Source organism: Tamandua tetradactyla, chromosome 1 (assembly GCF_023851605.1).
Source record: "Tamandua tetradactyla isolate mTamTet1 chromosome 1, mTamTet1.pri, whole genome shotgun sequence".
Lineage (NCBI taxonomy): Eukaryota > Metazoa > Chordata > Mammalia > Pilosa > Myrmecophagidae > Tamandua > Tamandua tetradactyla.
This window is the reverse complement of record NC_135327.1, coordinates 30,222,849-30,246,215: the sequence shown is the minus strand read 5'-3', so window position 1 is coordinate 30,246,215 and position 23,367 is coordinate 30,222,849. Positions and strand designations below refer to the sequence as shown.

General features: G+C 35.3%; 1 long non-coding RNA gene across 1 annotated transcript in view; it reads left to right on the top strand.

Annotated features, from left to right (window-relative positions):
• The window catches only part of LOC143683947 (uncharacterized), a 355,121-nt gene extending 342,090 nt beyond the window's left edge, over nt 1-13,031 (top strand). The window contains exon 8 of the long non-coding RNA XR_013175749.1: nt 12,564-13,031. This is a non-coding gene — a long non-coding RNA (uncharacterized LOC143683947). The remainder of the gene's footprint in view (nt 1-12,563) is intronic.
• Nucleotides 13,032-23,367: the final 10,336 nt, after the last annotated feature.

Here is a 23,367-nt window from a genome sequence, read left to right as displayed (position 1 = left end):
TGGTTTGGAAGGAGTGCTAGGCTCATCCCCACAGCATATCAGAAAGATATTAGTGGGGAGCAGAATCTTCATCCCTACTTCATCAACCGGACTGTACACAGAAGCACAAGTCAGGGATATTGACTTACACTTACCCCTGCCCCTTTTATCATTGAAGACAAGTGGAGAGTTGAACCTCCACACCCACCTGACAGCAGTGGTACTGAAGAAGGTGTTTGGAAGCTGAACTAGTCAGCACTCCTGTTCTCCTCTACCCACCTCCATATTGTCAAGGTTCAATGGGTTGTTAAGATCCATGCTGACCTGTTACCAATGAGACAGAATGAGTTGGTGTGCTGCTGAGCTAGTAACACTCAACTTCTCTCCCTCCCATCCCCTGGGATTAATGTGGTGCAGTGGGGAAGCTGATCTTACAATTCCACATGGAGGCATTGGAGCAGTGTGAATCTGTGACCCATTTTGGCTGGCAGAGTGTCAGTGGGTCAAAGGCAGAAGTTGAACTTAAACCCTACCTCCATCTGCAGTGAATCGATATGAGTCGGTGTGCCATTTCTGCTGGGGTGGTGTTTGTGAGGCCAAATGAGAAGCTGAATATACATAACCTGCACAGTTCTTACATTATATCTCAGACAAAGGGAGAACTGACTGATAAAAAAGGTTAAATAGTATCATAGTCTCACAATATAATATCCAAAATGCCAAAGACACAATCGAAAATCACTTGTCATGTCAAGAACCAGAAAAATCACAATATGAACAATGAAAGATAATCAACAGATGCCAAAACTGAAATGAATTAGATGTTGGAGCAATTTCACAAAGATTTTAAAACAACTTTCATTAAATTGCTTCAACTAGTAATTATAAATGATCTTAAAGCAAATGACAAATCCAGGCAAAAATGGAAATTATTAAAAAGAAACAAATGGATAATATAGAAATGAAAAATACAAAAAGTGAAATTAAACAAATTAACTATATGGGTTCAGTAGTATAATGGCAGTGAAAGAGAGTAGAATCAATAGGCTTGAGAGCAAATCAAAAGAATTTATGCATTCTAAACAACACCGAGAAAATAGATTGAACAAAAAGAACATAGTTTAAGGAGCCTGTGGAGCAATAACAATAGAGTTAATATTTATATCAACAGCTTCCTAGATGGAAACAAAAGAACAAGTGGAATTGAGAATATATGCAAAGAAATAGTGACTGAAAATTTCCCAAGTTTGTGAAAGACTCAAGAAGCTAAGAAATCCCAAATAAAATAAATCCACACTATGATGCAACATAATTGAATTCCTGAAAACTCATGACAAACAAAAGAATCTTAAAAGCAGCCAGAGTGAAATAACACATTATGTATAGGGGAGCTACAATGTAAACAACATTGTACTTCTCACCTGAAAACATGGAGGACAGAATAAGGTTGTGCAACAGTTTTTAAGTATTGAAAGAAAGAGCTATCAATTTTGAATTATATATCTGAAGAAAGTATCCTTTAGGAATGAATAGGAAACAAACTCAGGCAAAGGAAAATTTAAGCAAACCAACCCTTAAAAAAATGACTAAAAGAAGTTCTCTAAACAGCAGAGAAGTGATAACAGAAGAGTGCTTGGAACTCCAGAAAGGAAAGGAAAGAAGAACATCAGCATGGGTAAAAATAAAAGTATAACAAACTGTCCTATTTCTCATGAGTTTCTTAAATCATACTGATGATTGAAGTGAAGCACCATCTACTTTGTTGTGCTCAGTATATATGGAAGAAATACTTTAAAAATTACATTTAAAAAGTGAGAAAGGCAAAGAAACCCAATGGAAATGAAATTTCTACACATCACTTGAAGTGCTAAAACATCACTATCAGTAGACCATGATAATTTATGTATGTACATTGTAATACGTAGAAAAACCACCACAAAATATAAAGTGATACATGCAAAAATCACTCTAAATAAAGCAAGGTGGAATCTACAAAAATCACTGTAAATAAAGCAAGGTGGAATCCTTAAATATTTTTTTTCAAAAAAATATACACAAAGATAATAAAAGAGAAACAGAGAAATGTTTAACAGTTAAACAGAAAGCAATGAGCAAATAAAATGGCAAATCATTAGGTAATATGTAAAAAAAACACCTTAAATGTAATAGTCTAAATATACCAATTAGATATCAGAGATTGACAGACTAGATTAAAAATCATGATCCAGCTATATTCTGTATATAAGAAACTCACTTCAAACACAACATAGGTAGATTGAAAGTAAAAGGATGGAAAAGATATAACATGTAAGCAACTTTAAAAAGCAGAGCTGGCTATATTAATATCAGATAAACTGCACTTCAGAAGAAAGAAAATTAGAAGAGGCAAAGAAGGACATCCTTAATGATAAAAAGATCAATTCGCCAAGAAGTCATAATGTGTAGGAAATAGACAGCAGAGCCTAAAATGCATCAAGTAAAGACTGATAGAGCTGAAAGGAGAAATGGACAATTCATACTAGGGCACTTCAATACCCCACTCTTAATAAATGACAGAACTATTGCCCAGCAAACCAGCAAGAATATAGAAGAACTTAACAACATCATCAACCAACAGGGTCTGGTTGGCACACATAGATCATGCCACCCAAGAACAGTAGAATGTACTTTTTTGTTTTTTCAAAGAGTCCATGAAACATTCACCAAGATAGGCCATATCCTCGGCCATAAATGCTAATTCTTAAAAAAAAGTAAAAATTGATAAACTCTTAGCCAGGCTGGCAGGATAAGTGAGAAGATGCAAATTACCAATATCAGCAATTATCTGTAGTGCTATCACTACAGATCCTGCCACCACTGGATAAATAACAAGGGAATACAATATGAAAATAAAGATTTTTACAATTTAATGAAAAGGACCTATTAGAATGGCTAAAATGAAATATAGTGACAACACCAACACACTCATGAGCTGAACTGATCAGATATTCTTTTACAAGTTTGGACTGAGCATCAAGATGGGGTACTTCCTGGGCTTGGAAGGTTATTTGGGCATCGAAGTTGGGAGGTTTATTTGGAGGCCATGTGTGCCTGTGGTTCAGTGAAAACAGCTGCCTACAGGGAGAAGCAGAAATGCAAACTGTCTCGTGTTAGCAGGATCAGTGGAGAAGGGGGAGGGGGAGGATGCCTTGGTCCCTGTTGTCTTTTTTACTTTCCAGTTACAATTCAGGTAAAGCCTGGTGATACTTGCTGTCTGCTAGTGTCAGGTGTCATTATAATAAATCTCTGTTAAATTAGCTTGAGTTGGTTTGTTTCCTATGCCAGTGCATCCCTGACTCAAGCAGCCCATTTAATACCCTTTGGGTCACCATCTTCTTCCTTACGTGCTTCTACTTCCTGATTCTGTATTGTTATTGTCAAGACATTGGAAGGATCATCTAAATGCTTGAGATCATTTAAACAAATGTACGTTAAAGGATTTCTCCAGTGAAAATAAATTAACTTCAAGAATAATTTGAGACTTTTGGTAAACAATGAAATGGCATAAGTTGTTGACTATCTGATGGAAATAAACTCCCAGCCACAAGTTAGTAAAATATTATACATGAACTTATTATATTGATTAACTGTAAATTTTTCAATGAAATACATAACCTTCTCTACCCACTGGCTAAGTTCTATGAGAAGAATGCCATATGTTTGCCACATTTAATGATGAAAAATTTCTAAATAACAATATAAGGTAGTAAGTAAACTAGAAAAAAATTAAAATAATTTATTAATCAACTAAAGTTATAGCTAAAGTGGAGGTCAATGTTCCTGTGCATGACCTCCTCTGTCTAATAAAATGGTACCATTCTTTGCTTTATTCTCTTACTAAACCTGTGCAAATTCAAAACCAGTTGGTTGATGTTATATATCTTAAATAATTAGGTTTGATCCCAGCTTCTTACTTTTCATTTCATGGTCTGTACTTATGTAAGTAATTTCTAATTGTTGCATATAGTAAAAAATAGCATTTTAAAAATATTTTTCATAAAAATAGAATCAGTATTTTAAAGTTTTTATTTATATTTCTTTCATTCAAAACCATAATCATGATGGTATTTGGAATTTCTGTTTTCATATAAATAAAATTTTGATGTATAGAATTAGGTAATTTTAAAAATGAAATGCAGCAACTTTCAAAGTACATTTGGCAAGTTAATATTTCTGACATTTAATGTATTATATTGGAGCTAGTCAAAGAAACTCTCTGAAAGTAACAATTGAATTTCTTCACAACTATGGGGCTTAGATACAAATGGGGATGAATTTAACACAAAGCTGTCTGCCCCCAAGAAACTTTAATACGTGAGAGAGATGTCTCTGCAATAATTCATATTTTAGGACATTGTATTATAGTTTAGTTTAATTTCATTTCAAAAGACCATTGAGGGTGTTATAGAAAGCTGATCTTTATGAGTTGTTTTATGAAAACATAAACAAGAAAATGAGCCAAATTCTAACCGAAAAGTTCAAGCTTTAAATGGTGTGTAGACATATTTTAAATCAAAACAAGAGAAATCTTAGTTTGTTCTGTTTATTTGTTCTGTCATCTGAATGTAAAAGATTTCTTAGATTTATAATAAGCATTAAATTCATACATGTGTGGGATTTTTATCACACATCAGTGCTGAAGCATATTAAACAAAGCCAATTTATGTATTAGCCTGTGTAAATGAAAACATATATTCAAATGTTCCATACAATTTTAACTTGAGTATATTTTAAAGAAAATCAAATTTGTGGAAGCCACTTCCTGGCTAAGAAAGAGGTTAAAGTAATTACAATAGAGCTAAAGTGCGAGAGATATGGAATACTGGAGAATGAAGATGATAGAAACAGAAAATTGGCATTGAATAGACTGGCTTTTCAGAATCTTTTTGGGAGAAGGTGAATTCAAACTGCAGTAATTTCCTGGTTATTTATAGCTGAGAATCTGATATATGGATTACTTGGTTCAGATTTAGAGTATGAAGGGTTATTGGTAATTTACTTAGGGTGAAACACCATTCACCAGTGTTTTTGTACAGCAAAATCAGAATAATATTGAAATCAAAGGCAGCTTTGAAGAAAAGGGGATAAAAGAAAAAAAAATCTGTAGCCTAGAAATGAAGAATGAATGAGTCAGAGTCCAAAGATACCTGCTAAGCTTAAGATAAATTTGATTGTCAGAAAGATGGGAGTGCTCTATCTTGGCTAAATGTAATACTGTAACGTATAGTTCCATTTTATAATATCGTCATCATGAAAGCATACATGAATTAAGTTTCACCTAGATAAGCTAAGAAATTATATACATATTTTTGAAGGGAAGAAAATTTTTCTCTTACACAAGATACATTTGTCTACTCATTTATTCAATAAATAGGTATTTAGCACTTACTATGTGCAGATCCTTTTCTAGGCAATATGGATGTGTAGTGCAGAAAGAATTTGGTGACCTGTGTAGCTGGCAGGTGAAGAAACATATATAATAAGTAAGTAAAATATCCAATATGCTGGAATATAGCAATCACTGCAGAGAAAAATAAATCAGGAAAGGTGAATTGATAATTTGAAGGTGAGAAGACATGCAAGTTTAATCAGGGTTGTTGTTGGATAATGGTGGCAGATTCTTTTGCCTATTATTTTCAAAAGACCAATTCCTGAGATGCTGGGTTTTCAAAGAGAGAAAACATTTATTGCTAGGCACAAAGCAGGAGATCAAATAGTCTATTAGCCCCAAAAATCTCTCCTGGAACTGCAGTAATTCTGATAGTTATGAAGTATCAAAAGATGGGCTGGTTTTAGGATAATGAGCACAGTGGTTCTAGATGAAGTAATTAGAGGTGATTTAAATGTTATGCATGGGTAGATTGATTACATGCTTAATCACAGAGCATATGTAAGAAAATGGCAGCCTTAATATGATGAATGTTACTTTTGTATCATAACGAGTTATAGGTCACTTATAGGTTAATATCTAAGCTACTGCACAGGTCAGGTGGGCTGATTTTGGTTAGATCCACTTTTGGTTATCAAGATAACTTTGGACAGGAGGTGGGTTAGTTCTGGGCTGACCCAAAACTCTTCATTAATAAACATCAGGGGCTGTCTTTAGTGAATACAAGATTCTAAAGTCGAAAAACTGCATAAATGAGTGCAAATGAAGGTTAGTCACAAGATTTTTACAATCACAAGGGCACAAGATAAAGAATATACAACCATTTTCAGAGATCAAGACAACTGGATTTCAATTAAGAGATTTCAGTTATTTCCCTCTGTGTACTCTAATATACCAAAAGGAGTATTGGTATAGTAATTCAGTAATCATAGTTATCTCCTAAAGCCTAACTTCTCTGTTACACTACTTCCTCTCATTTGATAATTTTCTCCCAGTCTTGAGGGATATCTGGGCAACAACTCCTCTAACTTCTTCGTGACTGAAAAGAGACTTTGTCATTACTGGGGAGAGAGATGAAACTGAGTGTTGTTCTTAGAGAGTCCAGTATTTCTGGGTTTCAGAACTTATCTGGCATTGGAACAATTTGGAAGCCTTAAGTCTCTGAAAAACAAACTTGATAAGTAAAACTTTTATACAGCTCAGGATATCTTTAAGGGTTTCCAGGGATACTTTCATTGGGGATTGCCATACAGTGGCAGTTTGCAATATCTAGCTGAAACCTGCATATAAGTAACCTCCAGAATGACCTCTCAACTCAATTTGAAATCTCTAAGCCATTGAAACTCTATTTCTTTTCCTCCTTTTGGTCAACCAATCTCACAATGCCAAGGCCAGGCTCATCCCTGGGAGTCATGTCCCACATTTTCAGGGCCAGGCTTATCCTTGAAAGTCATCTCCCACATTTCTCGGGAGACTGACAACCTTGGAAGTCATCGCCCTAGAGGGGAAGTCAGAGTTTGGCTTATAGAGAGACACACATTTGAGTAATAAAAGAGGTTTTCTGAAGGTGACTTTTAAGCATTAGTTATAAATAGGTTTAGCTTTGCCATTATAGAAATAAGTTTCATAAGGGAAAACCTCAAGATTTCTTAAGCAATAAGAAATATAAGGAATTCCGCAGATGGGGAAGTTTTTAATAGTTCCATTTTTTACTCCAGTCCCTCAAGGGACTTTGCAAATACTTTCTCAGTTTTTGCCCCAAAAAACTCTGAAATGTATCAGGGTATAACATTAACTTGTACAGAGCATTAAGTTTTTATTCCTTATTTTAGGTTCCATGTCAAATACAGCTGAATTAGGGTATTTAAATAAAGTACCAGTTAAGTTAAATTAGACAGTGTGCTAAAGAAGATTTAAATTTTGGACAATACAAATATCTTTACTTTTGTTATCACACAGAAGTTAAAGTTTTAAGATGCAGACAATATTATCTTTTACCATGTGTTTTGATTTAGCTTAGTTTTAACCAGATCAGTTTCAGTTACGTCTCTAATTGGTGTCTCATTATTTTTTCAGTTTTTTAACAGTTGCTGTATGGAGTTGTGTTCATTTGCAAGCTGCCAGAATGTGATAAACCAGAACTATAGTAGCTTTGAAAATGGGGAATTTAATGTTACAAGTTTACAGTTATAAACCTATAAAAATGGGGCATCCAGGGAAAGCTACCTTAATTCAAGGAAGGTCACTGGGTACAGAGCACCTCTTTCAATTGGGAAGTCATGCGCTGACATTTGCTGGTCTCTGCTCCTGGGCTCCATTATTTTCTACTTCTGTTTCTGTGGGGGTTTCTCACTTTGCTTCTCTGGGGCTGGCTTTCATCTCTTGGCTTCTCTTGTCTCTCTCTAGGTACTGGCTTGCTTAACATCTCATGGGGACATCTGCTGCGCTCCAACCATCTCCAGTCACCCTTGTCTCTGTATCTTCAATCTTTGTCTTCGTTATCCAAGTGTTGGCAACTATGTCAGCTCTGCTCTGAAGTTTCTGTTGGCTCTGTCATCTCTGACTCTCTCCAAAATGTTTCCTCTTTTAAAGGATTCCAGTAAACTAATCAGGTCCCACCTGGAATGGGTGGAGTCACATCTCCATCTAATCAAAGGTCACTCGACAATTGGGTGCAGCATACCTCTATGGAGATAATCTAATCAAGTTTCCAGCCTCCAGTGTTGAATAAGAATTAAAAGAAGCAGCTGCTCCCACAAAATTGGATCAGGATTAAGACACGGATTTCCTAGGGTACATAATACTTTCAAACTGGCACAGGAATATTGCTGACTTTCAGAGTGGGGAACTATCTCTGAGTCTCAGGTGTTACAGAGATACTTAAAGTTACAGGCAAATATTAGTTTCTACTAAGAGCAAAGATTTCATGATTTAGAAATAACAGTTAAAGCTCAAGAGTAAATATCACTGCTTAAAGAATTTACAATCTAAGCCTTAATTTTTTATAAGCATTTTTAAATGAAGCTCCTTTCAGAAATAAAAACATTTCACAGCTGTCTTATATTGACATTCCATAGCAGAAGTTTTGTTCTGTTTCACCTTTACACATTTACCAGTTATGTTAATTAATAGATAAAATATAATTTATATATTTGTCCTGCTCTTCTTTTAAAATTTCTCTGTGCTGTAGGTGCAGCTCTAACCTATGGCTAACCACATATACTTTTAGAGGAGCATTATAGCAAAGTAGTGTGACTGACAAGTAAATTTGGCTGTTTCTATAATCTGTAGCCTTTTTCTAAGAATAACTAAAACCATGTCTAACAACATTATACTATTGTCTAGCATCATATAGATTAGTATCAGGTTATAACATTGACAGAACATTTTCAAATCTTTAGGAATTTTATACAGTCTTTAAATATATGAATTACATTTTACCCATATAAATTTAAATAGTAACAGGGTTGAAAATCTCTTTTAACAATTGTACTATTTCTTAAACACCTCTTATGTGATATATTAAACTATTTTAGCACCTCAATTTTACAAGGTGAAAGAACAAATTCTTTGTAACAGTTTTTCTTTAAAAGTAAGAAGACCTGTCTTCTGAAATAAAGGATGATAAGGCCAACATAAACATTAACAAGAATATCATTCTGATGTAAAATCTTTGTTTTCTTGCCAGAGTACTCAGATGATTATGAAAAACTTGTTAAACTAAAGAGCAGATTAACAATCCTTGTTATTTTAACAGGGAGAAAACTTAACTTTAGTTTTGTATTAATACCTGGTTTGACACAAAACTTTCTTTTTTGAAATAGATGATTAACAAGCTTATTAAACTTTTTGGACAGCACTGATTATGACACACAGAATTCACTTTTATAAATTTTTTTACAATTCTCAATACTCATTCAGGACTTACAGACAACAATGACTACAGCAAACAAAATTCACTATATCCCACCTATAGTTTTTATTTATCCTGACTGCACATAATAAGAAATAAATTTAATAACAAATTCAAAAAGATTTTTGAACCTGCATACTTCCTTCCAATGAAGGGGAGAAGAAACAGAGATACTACAAAATAATGAAAGAGAGAAGAAACTTATGCTTGGGATTGACAAAGAGCCAGGCATTCATATACTTTATACTCACATCACCCCCCCCCCCTTTTTTTTACTTTACAATATGCCTAAAACCTCGCAGTCCAATCCAGCACTATCTTCAAAGTTCTGAAAGTTTGAAATATAATCAGCTTTTCAATATTTAAGGGATTTATATCCAGAAAAAAAAATTTTTTCTTCAACATTATTACCAAATGATAAACAATACCAGGAATGTGTGAGTACACAAAATTAAGTTATGCCTTCTAAAATTACTAGTTCAGAGCTCTATTTATTCAAATGCTACTTTCTTATTTAAAGGTCCTACAAGTGTCATCTCTTTTATGAGGTTTTCTTAGGTCATTGTTCATTTATCTTCTTTTTAAATTCTTCCAATATTTTTATTCCTATTTATTGCTATCTTATACTATGCCCGAGTGCACATGTATTTTAATTAGAATATAAAATCTTTGAAGCCAAGATTTAGATCTTCTCTATTCATGACAGCATTTACTAACAAAAACATACTGGTTGACATTAACAAAGTCACTAAAAATTCTAATTCTTCTACATACTGGGGTAACAAATGGCAAAGTAACTAAAAAGTCAGATTCTTTGAAATCCGGCTAATCAAGTTTATTAAAAAATCATTTATATTTCCTACTAAACTTAACTGAGTCTTTAAATAGTATATATTTGAAGCATGAGAATATTCTTATTATATTTTACATGTGCCATTATTACCAGGTACATTGCTTAGTTTTTGCAACTTAACCTGCTGAGTTAGGCTATTTTTAAGAGGAATTTTGTGATTGTACTTGTAACGCTAACTTATTTTTTCGGTAACCTTGTGTAAATTTAGGAAGAACATACCTAAAGCAGAATAAGATCACATTTGTTTAATTCAAAAATTTATTGTAAAATTCCTTTTATCGGAGCTTTAAAAAATCTCTTCGTTTTCATAATATCCTAAAATTATGAACATCATTAAAAGTACATTGACTATCAATTTCTAGAAAATGTATTAGGATTGTTTAATTTGTCCCTAGCCTAAACTCAGGAAAACTTTTCCATATCTCTCAAAGACCTTTCATTTTACTTACTGAATTTGGTAAGTAAATTTTATTCATTTACTCATATTCTAAGGCTATTCAGATTTGAATAATGACCTAATTATTGTAGTTACTAGCGCAAAGGTATTACTGGAAAAAATAATTTTAACAAGCATGGCTTATTCTGCAGCACTTTCTATGTGTGCTATTTCTAATCTCCAGGCCCAGTAAAAGAATTGTAAATGATCCCTCCCCCATCTTTCTGCACCCAGCCCTTCCCTCACGGCTGCTTTAGGTGCTTAGGCTCTAGGGGCAGGGATAGACAGGTCAGGGAGAATGAAGTCTACCTTGTTGAACTTATATTTAAAGGTTTTAAATGAAAGCCATGGAATTTCAGAGTTCCTACACCCTTCTTTTTAACTATTGAAGCTATGACTTCAATAGTTAGGTCTATTTCAATTAAAGCTATGACTGGGACAACTGGAAAAGAGCTTTGCCTTTTCCAGAGGCAGCCCTCAGACAGCCTTCTGCTCCCTTAGGGAAATCCCAGTGGCATATATTTTCTAATATTCAGGCTTGTTTACAGTAATTACAAAACTAAAGTTTGAGCCCTACTACTCAGGGTTTTTCTTTTTTTTTTTCCTTCAGAAGTACTAATTTATACATTTATATAGAGTAGCCTATTTATTTTTAAGCAGTTCAAATACAGCTCTTTAAGAATTGTTTTTGTTTATATGCTATTACCCTCTAGAGATATGAGAACATACATTGAACAGCAGACATACACAAATAAAAAGTTAGTTACACAGAAACATAGAAATACGTTTGAGAGGGACAAATCAAAGGATGAATACACATCGTGTCACCCCATCTCTGCCCTTTGTAGAACAATTTTAACTGTAATATCTTTAACGTCTAATGGTAACTGTAGTATCTTTCCATAAAGCCATTTTCAGGCCATTTCTAAACCCTTTCCTCAGAAAGTTCTAACTAAAATCTTTCCAATTTTCTATACAGTCCAAAAGTTCCATTTTAAATGTCAATTTGGACTAGATTGATAATAGGTGGGATTTTAGATGTAAGGTTTAAGGGAAAGCCAGCAGGATTTGCAGATCAATTAGATATGAGATTTAAAAAGGATGATACCAAATGATGGTCTGAGCCATCAAGAGTGTGAAATTACCATTTAACAAGATGGCGAGGAGAGGGTAGAAGAGCATGCTTGGCAGGCAAGGGGATATTGCAGGGAGTCAATTTTGACATAACTTTTGAGATGACAGTTACTTGTCCAAATAACCAGAGTAGGCAGCTAGACATAGTTGCCTGCCAGCACAGAAGCCCCAGCCCAGCTGGATCACAGGAAACTGAGGTTATGAATTCCAACATGCCTTTCATTCTTAGCATTAGTTTTTTTTGTAGATTTCCACCAGTAGGTTCCAAGAGTCCACACTTTTATATTGAAATATTCTGTTTGAGCTAAAAAAAAAAATCACTTTTAGCACACAAATGGCTTCCCTATATGATGAGAGAATCACCACCTCTAAGTCAATGATACATTGAAGTGGAATGATGGCTCCTGCACCTGCTAGCAGAGTCCCAGTTGCTCCAGATATTGTGAGTGTGATTAATATAATGATATCATTTATGTTATCTGTAGCATGCAATTATGAGCATGTATTATCAATCATACTAGCTTGATGCTTGAACTTACTTTACATTACTGGAATTGTTTCTATTTCTGAAGTCATTAGAATAGGAATTAATGGTTGTTTTATGTATATATTTTTCTATGCATCAAAATTTTAGAATTATTGTGGTTTTTTAGTGGTGAATGAATAAAGCTTCTTGTCCTTGTCAAGCTCCTTCTCTGTCTCCCCATAACTGGCAGAAATAGTAAAAGTAATAATAATATATTGACAGCTAAAATTCATTGTAAGTCTCTTATGTTCCAGGAGCTATGCATTTTAAATATATCATCATTTTCATTTTCAGATAAAAACAAGATCCTCAAAGAGTTAAGAAATTTGCCTAGGGTCATGCTTTTAGAAAATGGAAACGGAACTGAGATTTGATACCAAGACTTTGACCCTCAATTACACATCTCTTGCCCACCCCAAGTTATACCACTCCTAGCCCTGTCTCACCAGTACATCCCACCCCACCCCCCACCCCGCAAATGTGAGGTTTCATTCTTGGTATATGCTCTAAATTGAGTGTGTTCTCTCCCTCTCTCTCTCTCTCTCTCTCTCTCTCTCTCTCTCTCCTCTCTCTGTATAGCCTCTACCTGTGCCTCTTTCTCTCAATATCTCTCTTTCTCGTATTCTATTTCCCAATTGTCATTTTCAGAAAGGAATGAAAAGTATCAGAAAAGTTGACAAAACTTAAAGTAGTAAAGGTTTCTCTGTTCAAAAAACCCTTTTAAAAAGCTCAACTGCGAACAGTCACCTGCTAAAGAATGAGTGTTGGGGCAATGCAAAATAAAGCTATTATCTAGACTGTGATCTATATATTATCTGTGGATTTTAGTTTCCTGACTGCTCCATTCAGTGTATTTTTTTCTACTGGCCAGAAGGAAAAGAATTGCATAAATCTTTATATTACCCCCTTAAAAAGCAACGGATTTGTTTCATGAGCCTCACTACCTATTACCTCTCCCAGAAACCAAATACCCAAAGATTGTTGAATGACTATTGGAAGCATTTGAAAAATTGTAAATAAGAGAAAAATGCTGACACAAAACTAATCCACTTGAAACATGACTGGCAACTTCCTTTCCTATAGATTAATTTAATAGTGTATATTTTAATCTGGAAATAAGTCCTATTACTGAGATGTGGAGTTAGGGCTTCAAGAAATTTTCAATTATCTTCAGAAGAGGGAAAGGCTGTGTTTCTTCAGGTCACTTACAATTATTTACCACACAATTTACCTTAGCTCCTTTCAGAAAGAGAGAAGCGGTAAATATTTAATTCTTTTGGCTGAACTCACAGACAGGCAGAGATTTTGTAATTATCAGACAGGGAACTTTAATCTGCTGTTATCTGTATGCAAGGAGGTCTGGTGGAAAAATTGGTCAGTGTGCAAGAACAGACGGAATAATAGAAGCAGAGTGATGGAAACTCTAAGAAAGAATAAAAAAGAAATGCTAGAAGTCTAAAAGATGGCAGTAGAAATGAAGGATTCCTTTGATGGGTACACCAGTTGATTGAACAAGGCCAAGGAAATAGTGATCTTAAGGTATAGCAATATGCGCTTCCAAAACTGAAATGTTTAAAGAAGTTCTTCAGAGAAGTAAAATCATATCAATTTAGAAACTTGGCTCTACAGGAGGAAAAGAAGGTATAAAAGAATGCAAAATAAAGTCATTTATTTTCCTTATTTTAGCTGATCTAACAGATAACAGTTTGTTCACAATAATAATAGCAATAATATATTGGGCGATTGTAGCTTATGGGTAAGTGAAATATATGACAGTAAGGGATAGGAGGGAACAATCGTTGTAAGGTATATGGCACTGTTCATGAAGCAGTGTAGTATTATTCAGTATCCAAACTTAGTGGACTTAGATAAACTGTGAATATATATATTGCAAACTCTAGGGCAGCCACTGAAAATAAATAAAAAAGAAGTGTAATTGATATACTAAGAGAGTGGAGGTGATAGAATTATATAAAATATAATGTTCAATTAAAACCAGAGAGAAGGCAAAAAAAGAGGGGAATATTTTTTAAAAAGAGTAAAAAAACAACAGAAACAAAAGGATTATGGACATGTTAGATATTAATTCAGTGTATCAATAATAAATATTAAATGTGAATGGTGTAAATACACCAATTAAAAGACAGAAATTGTTAGAGTGGATAAAGATGCAATACACTTAAGAAGCCCACTTCAAGTGTAAAGAAACAGATATATTAAAGTTTGAAGGGACAGAAAAAGATATACCATGCAAACACTAATTAAAAGAAAGATGTTAGAGCAGTATTGATTTCAGACAAAGTGGACTTCAAAGTAAGGAAAAATATCAGGCATAAATGCAAGCATTACATAAAAGGCCCAAATCCCCAAGACAGCATAACAACCTTCAATGCATGTACCCGGCAGCAGAGCATCAAGTATATGAGATAAAAACTGATAGAATTACAAAGAGAAATAGACAAATGCACCATTATAACTGGAGATTTCCAAATCCCTTCATTAGTAATTGACAGATCCAGAAGGCAGGAAATCAGTAAGGATATAGTTGAACTAAACAGCACCATCAATCAACTGAATTTAGTTGACATTTGTAGAATACTTCATCCAGTGACAGCTGAATATTCATTTTTCTCAGGTTTACATGGAACATTCACCAAGACAGATCACATTCTGGGGGTTAAATCATACCTGAACTTTGATCTACCTTATCAACAGATGAGTAAAACATATGAAATAAAAATAAATAATAGGGGGAACAAATGTTAAAATAAACTTAGATTGAAATTCTAGTGATCAATGAAAGGGAGGGGTAAGGGGTATGGTATGTAGGAATTTTTTCTGTTGTCTTTTTTATTTCTTTTTCTGAATTGATGCAAATGTTCTAAGAAATGATCATGGTGATGAATATGCAACTATGTGATGATCCTGTGAATTACTGACTATATATGCAGAATGGAGTGATCATATGTTAAGAATGTTTGTGTTTCTTGTCATTTTTTTTAGTTTAAAAATTAATTAAATAATTTTAAAAAATACCTGAACAAGTTTGAAAGATTAGAAATCACGCAATATATGCTCCTGCCCCCCATGGTACAGAAATCATTAACAGAAAGAAAGCTGGAAAATCCCCAAGTACTTGGAGATTGTGCAATATACTTCTAAGTAATATATGGGTCAAAGTGGACATGTCAAGAGATATTAAAAATATTTTGAACTAAATGAAAATGAAAACACAGCTTATCAAAATGTGCAAAATATAGCAAAATCAGTGCTTAGGGAAAACTTACAGCATTAAATGCATACATTAGAGAAAAAGAAAGATATAAAATCAATATTCTAAATTTTCATCTTTGGAAACTAAACAAAGAAGAACAATAAAGCTTAATATACGCAGAAGGAAAGTAATCATAAATAATCAGTGCAGAAATCAATGGAATTTGAAGCATTAAAGAATAGATACAAAGCAGATTCTTTGAAAAGATCATTAAAATTGATAATCTAACCTGTAAAAAATAAATCAAGAAAAGCTAACCAAGGAAAAAAGAATAAAAGCACAAATTGCTAATAGAGATGAAAGAGTGTTTATCATTACTAATTCCCTGGGCACTGTTCTAGTTTGCTGCCTGCTGGAATGAAATATACCAGAAACAGAATGGCTTTTAAAAAGGGGAATTTAATAAGTTGCTAGTTTACAGTTCTAAGGCTGAGAAAATGTCCCAATTAGAACAAGTCTATAGAAATGTCCAATTTAAGGCATCTGGGGAAAGACACCTTGGTTCAAGAAGGCTGATGATGTTCAGTGTTTCTCTCTCAGCTGGAAGGGCACATGGTGAACATGGCAGTGTCTGCTGGCTTTCTCCTGGCTCTACCAAAAGGGACTCTCTCCAAAATGTTTCCTGTTTTAAAGGATTCCAGTAAACAACTCTACCTTCAATGGGTGGAGACACACCTCCATGGAAATCATCTAATCAAAAGTTACCACCCATGATTGGGTGGGTCACATCTCCATGGAAACAATCAAAATGCTCCCACTCAGTAATATTGAATGAAGATTAAAGGACGTGGCTTTACTGGGGTCCACCACAGATGCAAACTGGCACAGTCATTAAAAGGATAATAAAGGAAGATTATGCCTACAAATTTGATAACTTCAATGAAATGGATAAATTCTTTGAAAAAAATAATAGCCAAAATGCACATAGGGAGAAATAGTTAACCCTAATGGGCTTATACCTGTTAAAGAAATTAAATCAATAATTATTAATCTTCAAAAACTAAAGTACCAGGAGAAGGGATTGGAAGGTGAATAAGATGGCAGTTCCAGGATATAAGTGTCCTGGGAGGGTGTTCTACACCACATAGGGAGGCTGTGGTTGAAAAAGCAGAAGAACGAGACACACAGAACCAGAGACAGTCCAGCTAGTGCAAACACCTTAACACGCCCCTTTCCAAATGGAAGCCTGGAGCCCTCAGGAGTGCACAAACAGGGAGACGGGAACTAGGAAGTAAACCAAGTGCATTCCTTGAATGTGCTACCCTTATGCACACTGCCCTGCAATCCGCAACTCACCTCACACCCCAGGCACCTTAACCCTTCATGTGCTCATCTATTGCACTCCAAATGCCCCCACCCTGACCCCATGTGCCCCCGCCCCACACCCCCAACGTGAGCTTGTGCACGTGCACATGTAGCATACCTGCCCCAGCCCAATGCACATCTCCTGCACAAGTGCACAGTCTCACCCCACTCCTCCCGAGACCCACCCATTGGCACCCAGTCCCTCACACCCACCTCCCCCTCCCTGCCACCTGCAGGTGGTCCCTGGAGCATCAAGGCTGTGGGTGCTTACCTTTATACCCAGACTATACCCACCCTAGCCCATGCAGTTGAGCAACCCCAACCTGACCCACTGAGCTTTACACAGCCACACACCAGGGCCCTACCTCCTAGACCAGTGCACACCAGGGCCCTGGCCTTCAGACCCACACATCCTGATAGCCACATCCCCCCGTTTCTGGCTGCCCACTCATTCATGCACCAACTTCTTGAGCCCTGCACACCACCCCCCTGCTCCACACATGTGCACACCCTTGCCCCACCTCCCGCCACAAATGCCCTGCTCCCACACTTGGCAGATGCTCGTGTGCAATCTGTGTTACTTAGCCGCCACCCTTTAAACACATGCACACCTGCTTGAAACCCCACACACCTGTACACCTTCACCAGGGCCCCATGCACCTGACATCATACTCCCAAACCTTTGTCCCTCAACATCTTGACATGTGCCCCACAATTACACATTCCCACATCCACATCCTGGGCCTCCTGGACCATGTCCACTGTGCAAAGACACACCTGTTCCTGCCCCCTCATACCCTGACCTCTGTGCCACCTATACTACACAATATCCATGACTATCACACTCCACATGCCCAATCACATGCCACCTGCACACCAGCCCCAGTGCATCCACACCGCCCCTCATTTATATCTCACCATGCCCTATCTCTTTGTCTCCCATGCCACAACCTACTCCTGTACTCTAGGGCCTGCCTGAGCTGCGCCCCATCCCCACGACCCCTACACCACACCCCCACAACCCCATGCCCTGCACCCCATGCTCATAGGCACCAGTGTAGCATCCCCAACCTATGCCTATACCTGCACAGTAACCCATCATCGCACTGTTGTGCCACTCCAAATGGCCCGCATCCTGCTCCACATCCATCCTGCAAATATAAAACTTTAGGCTTCTGAAGGCAATAAGCTTCCAAACTAACCCTATCCAGATATTTACATGCCTCAAAGACAACAGGAGATCACTAAGCATATCAAGTTACAGACAGATAAAGCCCAGCCTAATGGCCAAATTAAAACACTGGAGAATACACAGACTTTGGAATAACTAAGAAAATATGTTCATTTAACTCTACTAAATAAAATAAATGAAATGGCTACTGACATAAAGGAAATCAGGAAAACACTAGAAGAGCATAAAGAGGAATTTGAAAGAATGAATAGGAGAATAGCATATATCATAGAGATTAAAGATGCTTTAGACCAAATAAAACACATACTACTAGAGACACATAACATCAGATTTGAAGAGGCAGAAGAAAGAATAAGCAAACTAGATGACAGGACAATTGATTTTGAGCACTCAAAACAGCAAATGGCAAAAAAGATGGAAAAATTTGAATTGGATCTCAGGAAAATGATGGACAAAACAAAGTGCACAAATATAAGAATTACTGAGAAGAGTAAAGGGCTAGGAAGAATAGTTGAGGATATAATGAAGGGAAACTTCCCAAACCTTACAAAAGATAGAAATATGCAAAGAAGCCCAATGAGCTCCAAAAAGATAAATCCAAGACTCCCCAAGACAAATAATAATCGGTCTGTCCAGTGTTGAACAGAAGCAGAAAATCCTGAAAGCAGCAAGAGGAAAACAATTTGCTACATGCAAGGATAACCACACAAGACTGAGTTCAGACTACACAACTGGCACTATGGAGGTGAGAAGGCAGTGGTATGAAATACATAAGAAAGACTGCAGCCAAGAATTTTCTACACAGCTAAATTGTTCTTCAAATTTGAGGGAGAGATTAAAACTTTCACAGACAAATGCTGAAAGAATTTAACAACCAGAGACCAGTCCTACAAGGAATTCTAAAGGGAGTTCTGCCAGCTGAAAAAAAAAGACAGGAGAGGGAAGAAGGCACAGAATTGAAGAGTATGGTCAGGGTAACTTAAATGATAGAAAGAGAAAGAAGGAAAAGAATATATTGATTAGACAAATAAAATCCAAAGAATAAGATGATGGATTCAAGAAAAGCCTTTATAGTAATAACTTTGAATGTTAAGGGACTAAATTGACCAATTAAAAGATACATATTCATAGTGTGAATTAAGAAATATAATCCAGATATATGCTGCTTACAAGAGAAATATCTTAGACACAAGGATACAAATAGATTGAAGGTGAAAGGATAGAAAAAGATGTTCTGTGCAGGTTGTAACCAAAAGAAAGCAAGAATAGCTATACTAATATCAGACAAAATAGACTTTAAATGCAAAGACATCATAAGAGACAAAGAAGGACACTATATGTTAATAAAAGGGACAATTTACTGAGAAGACATAACAATCATAAATGTTTATACTCCACTCAAGGAGCTCCAAAGTACTTGAGACAGACATTGGCAAAACTGAAGGGAGTGATAGACATTTCAACAATAATAGTAGGAGACTTCAATACACCACTCTCCACTATATGTAGAACAATGAAACAAATGATCAGCAAGAAAATAGAGAAGTTAAACAATTTGATAAATGAATTAGAGCTAACAGACAATATAGGGCATTATACCCCAAAACACAAAGATATGCATTCTTCTCTAGTGCTCATGGAACATTCTCCAAGATACGAAAATGATTATAAATTTTAAAACATTTAAATTATTCAAAGCATTTTCTCTGATCACAATGGAATGAAGCTGGATATCAATAACCACCAAAGAATGAGAACTTTTACAAATATATGTAGGTTAAATAACTCTTAAGCAACCAATGAGTTCAAGAAAAAATTGGTATCTAGAGATGAATAAAATGAGATTACAAAATATCACAACTTATAGGACGCAGCAAAGGCTGTGCTGAGAGTGAAATTTATTGCCCTAAATGCCTATACCAAAAAATAAGAAAGATCAAAAATCAAGGTTTTAACTGCTCACCTAGAGGAACTTGAAAAAGAACAGCAAACTAACCACAAAGGAAATAGAAGAGAACTAATAAAGATTAAAACAGAAGTAAATGAATGGGAGAACAAAATAGCAGTAGAAAGAATCAATAAAACCAAAAGTTGGTTCTTTGAGAAAATCAATAACATTGATGGAACACTAGCGAGGCTGACAAAGAAAAAAAGAGAAAGGATGTAAATAAACAAAATAAAAGAGAAGCGAATCATTACCACAGACCCTGAAGAAATAAATGAAAACATAAGAGGATACTATGAACAACCATATGAAAACAAACTAGTCAACTTAGATGAAATGGACAAACTCCTGAAAACACAGGAATAAGCTACACTGACTCAGGAAGAAATAGAAGATCTCAACAAACCAAGTACAAGTATAGAGATTCAATCAGTCATCAAAAATTTTCCTACAAAGAAAAGCCCAGGGCCAGATGGCTTCACAAGGGAATTTTATCAAACATTTCCTAAAGAACTAACATCAATTCTGCTCAAATAAATAGTTGAGGAAAAAGGAACACTACCTAACTCATTTAACAAAGCTAATATCATTTTAATACCCAAACCAGATCAATCTCCCTAATGAACATAGGTGCAAAAATTCTCAACAAAATACTAACAAATAGAATCCAACAACACATTAAAAGAATTATAGACCATGATCAAGTGCAGTTTATGCCAGGAATGCAAGGATGGTTTGACATAAGAAAATCACTTAATGTAATGCAGCACATTAGCAAATCAAAAGCAAAATCACATGATCATCTCACTTGATGCTTAAAATCACTTGACAAAATTCAACATCCTTTTCTGATAAAGACACTTCAAAATATAGGAATCAAAGGAAACTTCCTCAACATGATAAAGGAGATATGAAAAACCCATAGCCAGCATTGTACTTAATGGAAAGAGACTGAAAGCTTTCACCTAAGATCAGGAATGAGACAAAGATGACAAAGATGTCCTGCATCACCACTAGAAGTGTACTAGAAGGTCTAGATAGAGCAATCAGACAGGAGAAAGAAATAAAAGGCATTGAAATTGGAAAGGAAGAAGTAAAACTTTCATTATTTGCAGATGACATGACACTATACTTGTAAAATCCTGAGAAATTTGCAACAAAGTTACTTGAACTAATAAACAAATTCAGCAAGGCAGTGGGTTGTAAAATTAATGTGCAAAAATGAATAATATTTTAATACACAAGAAGTGACCTACCTGAGGAGTCAGTAAAGGAAAAATTCCATTCAAAATAGCAACTAAAAGAACCAAGTACCTTGAGTGAACTTAACTAGGGACATAAAGGACTTGGTCACAGAAAACTACATAACACTGCTTAAAGAAATCAAAGAAGATCTAAATAAGTGGAATCTTGCTCATGGCTAGGAAGGTTAAATATAGTTAAGATGTCAGTTCTACCCAACTTGATCTATAGATTCAACACAGTGCCAATCAAAATTCCAACAACCTACTTTGAAGACTTGGAAAAGCTAGTTACCATATTCATCAGGAAGAAAGAGTAACATCAAAGAGCTAAAAGTACCCTAAAAAGAGAAGTATGAAGTGGGAGGATTAATACTTTCTATTTTTAAAATTTATTATAAAGCCACATTTATTAAAACAGCATGGTACTGACAAAAATATAGAAGTGTTGACCAATGGAATTGAATCAAGAGTACAGAAATAGACCACCAAATCTATGGTCAACTGATTTTTGATAAAACCCCAATTCCACTGAACTGGATCTTTTCAATAAATGGGCATGGGAGAACTGGATATCAATAGCGAGAAGGATGAAGGAGGACCACTAATTTACACCCTATACAAAAATCAATTCAAAGTGGATCAAACACCTAAATATAAGAACTGGTACCATAAAGCTCCTAGAAAAGAATGTAGGGAAATATCTTCAAAACCTACTAATAAGAGGTAGTTTCCTGAACTTTACACCGAAAACACAAGCAACAATAACAACAAAAAATAGTTAAATGGTAAGTTCTCAAAATCAATACTTTTGTGCCTCAAAAGTCTTTGTCAAAATGGTGAAGAGGCAGCTGGCACAATGGGAGAAAATATTTGCAAATCACACATCAGACAAAAGTTTGATATCCTGTACACATAAACAAATCATGCAACTGGACAACAAAAGAACAAACAACCCAATTATAAAATGGACTAAAGACATGAATAGACATTTTTCTGCAGAGCAAACTCTGATGGCTAAAAAGCACAAGAAGAGATGTTCATTTTCATTAGCTATAAGGAAAGGCACATGATGACTACAATTAGATACCATCTCATATCTATAAGAACAGCTGCTATTAAACAAAAAGGAAGCTACAAATGTTAGAGGGCAATATATAAGATTCTACAAAGGTTCCACGCACTGGGGAAACTTTCCAGAAACCTACAACTCCAGAAGGGTCCCTGGACCAGGTAAGTCGTGAAACCCAGGGGGGCCAGCCTCTCAGAACATCAAACTTAGTTCCATCCTCTTATCCCATAATATCAACAGCCCCTTCCAACATGAAAAAGTTAGAATGTGCATAGCCCAAATACTCCAAAAGAGTGGGAGAAAGATCAAATGAGATGATGGAGTTTTACAGAGAAGGTCGGTTATAACAAATGAGTATAACTGCTGAATCATTCATTATATTGATATTTCTTTTAGTATCCAGTATCTTAAAGCAGCTAGAAGTGAAAACCTAAAACTGTGGAATTTTAGCCCATACCAAAATGTGAAATCTGTTCTACAACTTATTATACTGTGCTTTGAAATTTATTGCTTTTTTGTACATGTTATTTTTCACAAAAAAAGAGAAAAAGTTGATTGTGATTATTAAAAAAAAAAAATTCCTTCTAGCCTCCAATGTTCTGAAGCAACTAGAAGGAAAAATCTGAGATGATGAAATGGTAGCCCAAGACAAACTCTGGAATCTGTCCTCTAACTACTCATTGAAGAGGGCCTTGGAAATTATTGCATTTTTTCCTTCTTTGCTTTGTATATATATAATATTAAACAATTAAAAAAACTAAAAATAAAAAAACTAAAGTACCAGTTCCAGATGGTCTCACTGCTGAATTGTCCCAAAATTTCAGTAAGAAATGATAGTCATTCTCTACCAAAAAAACAGAAATAGGAAAACACTTTCTAACTCAGTCTACGAGGCCAGCATTATTCTAGTATCAAAACCAGATAAAGACATTTAAAGAGAGAAAATCTAAGGAGAAATGTCTCTTATGAACATAGGTACAAAATTCTGCAAAATGTTAGCAAATAGAATCCAACAGTGTATAAAAGAATTGTTCACCATGGCCAAATAGATTTATTCCAGTTATGGACA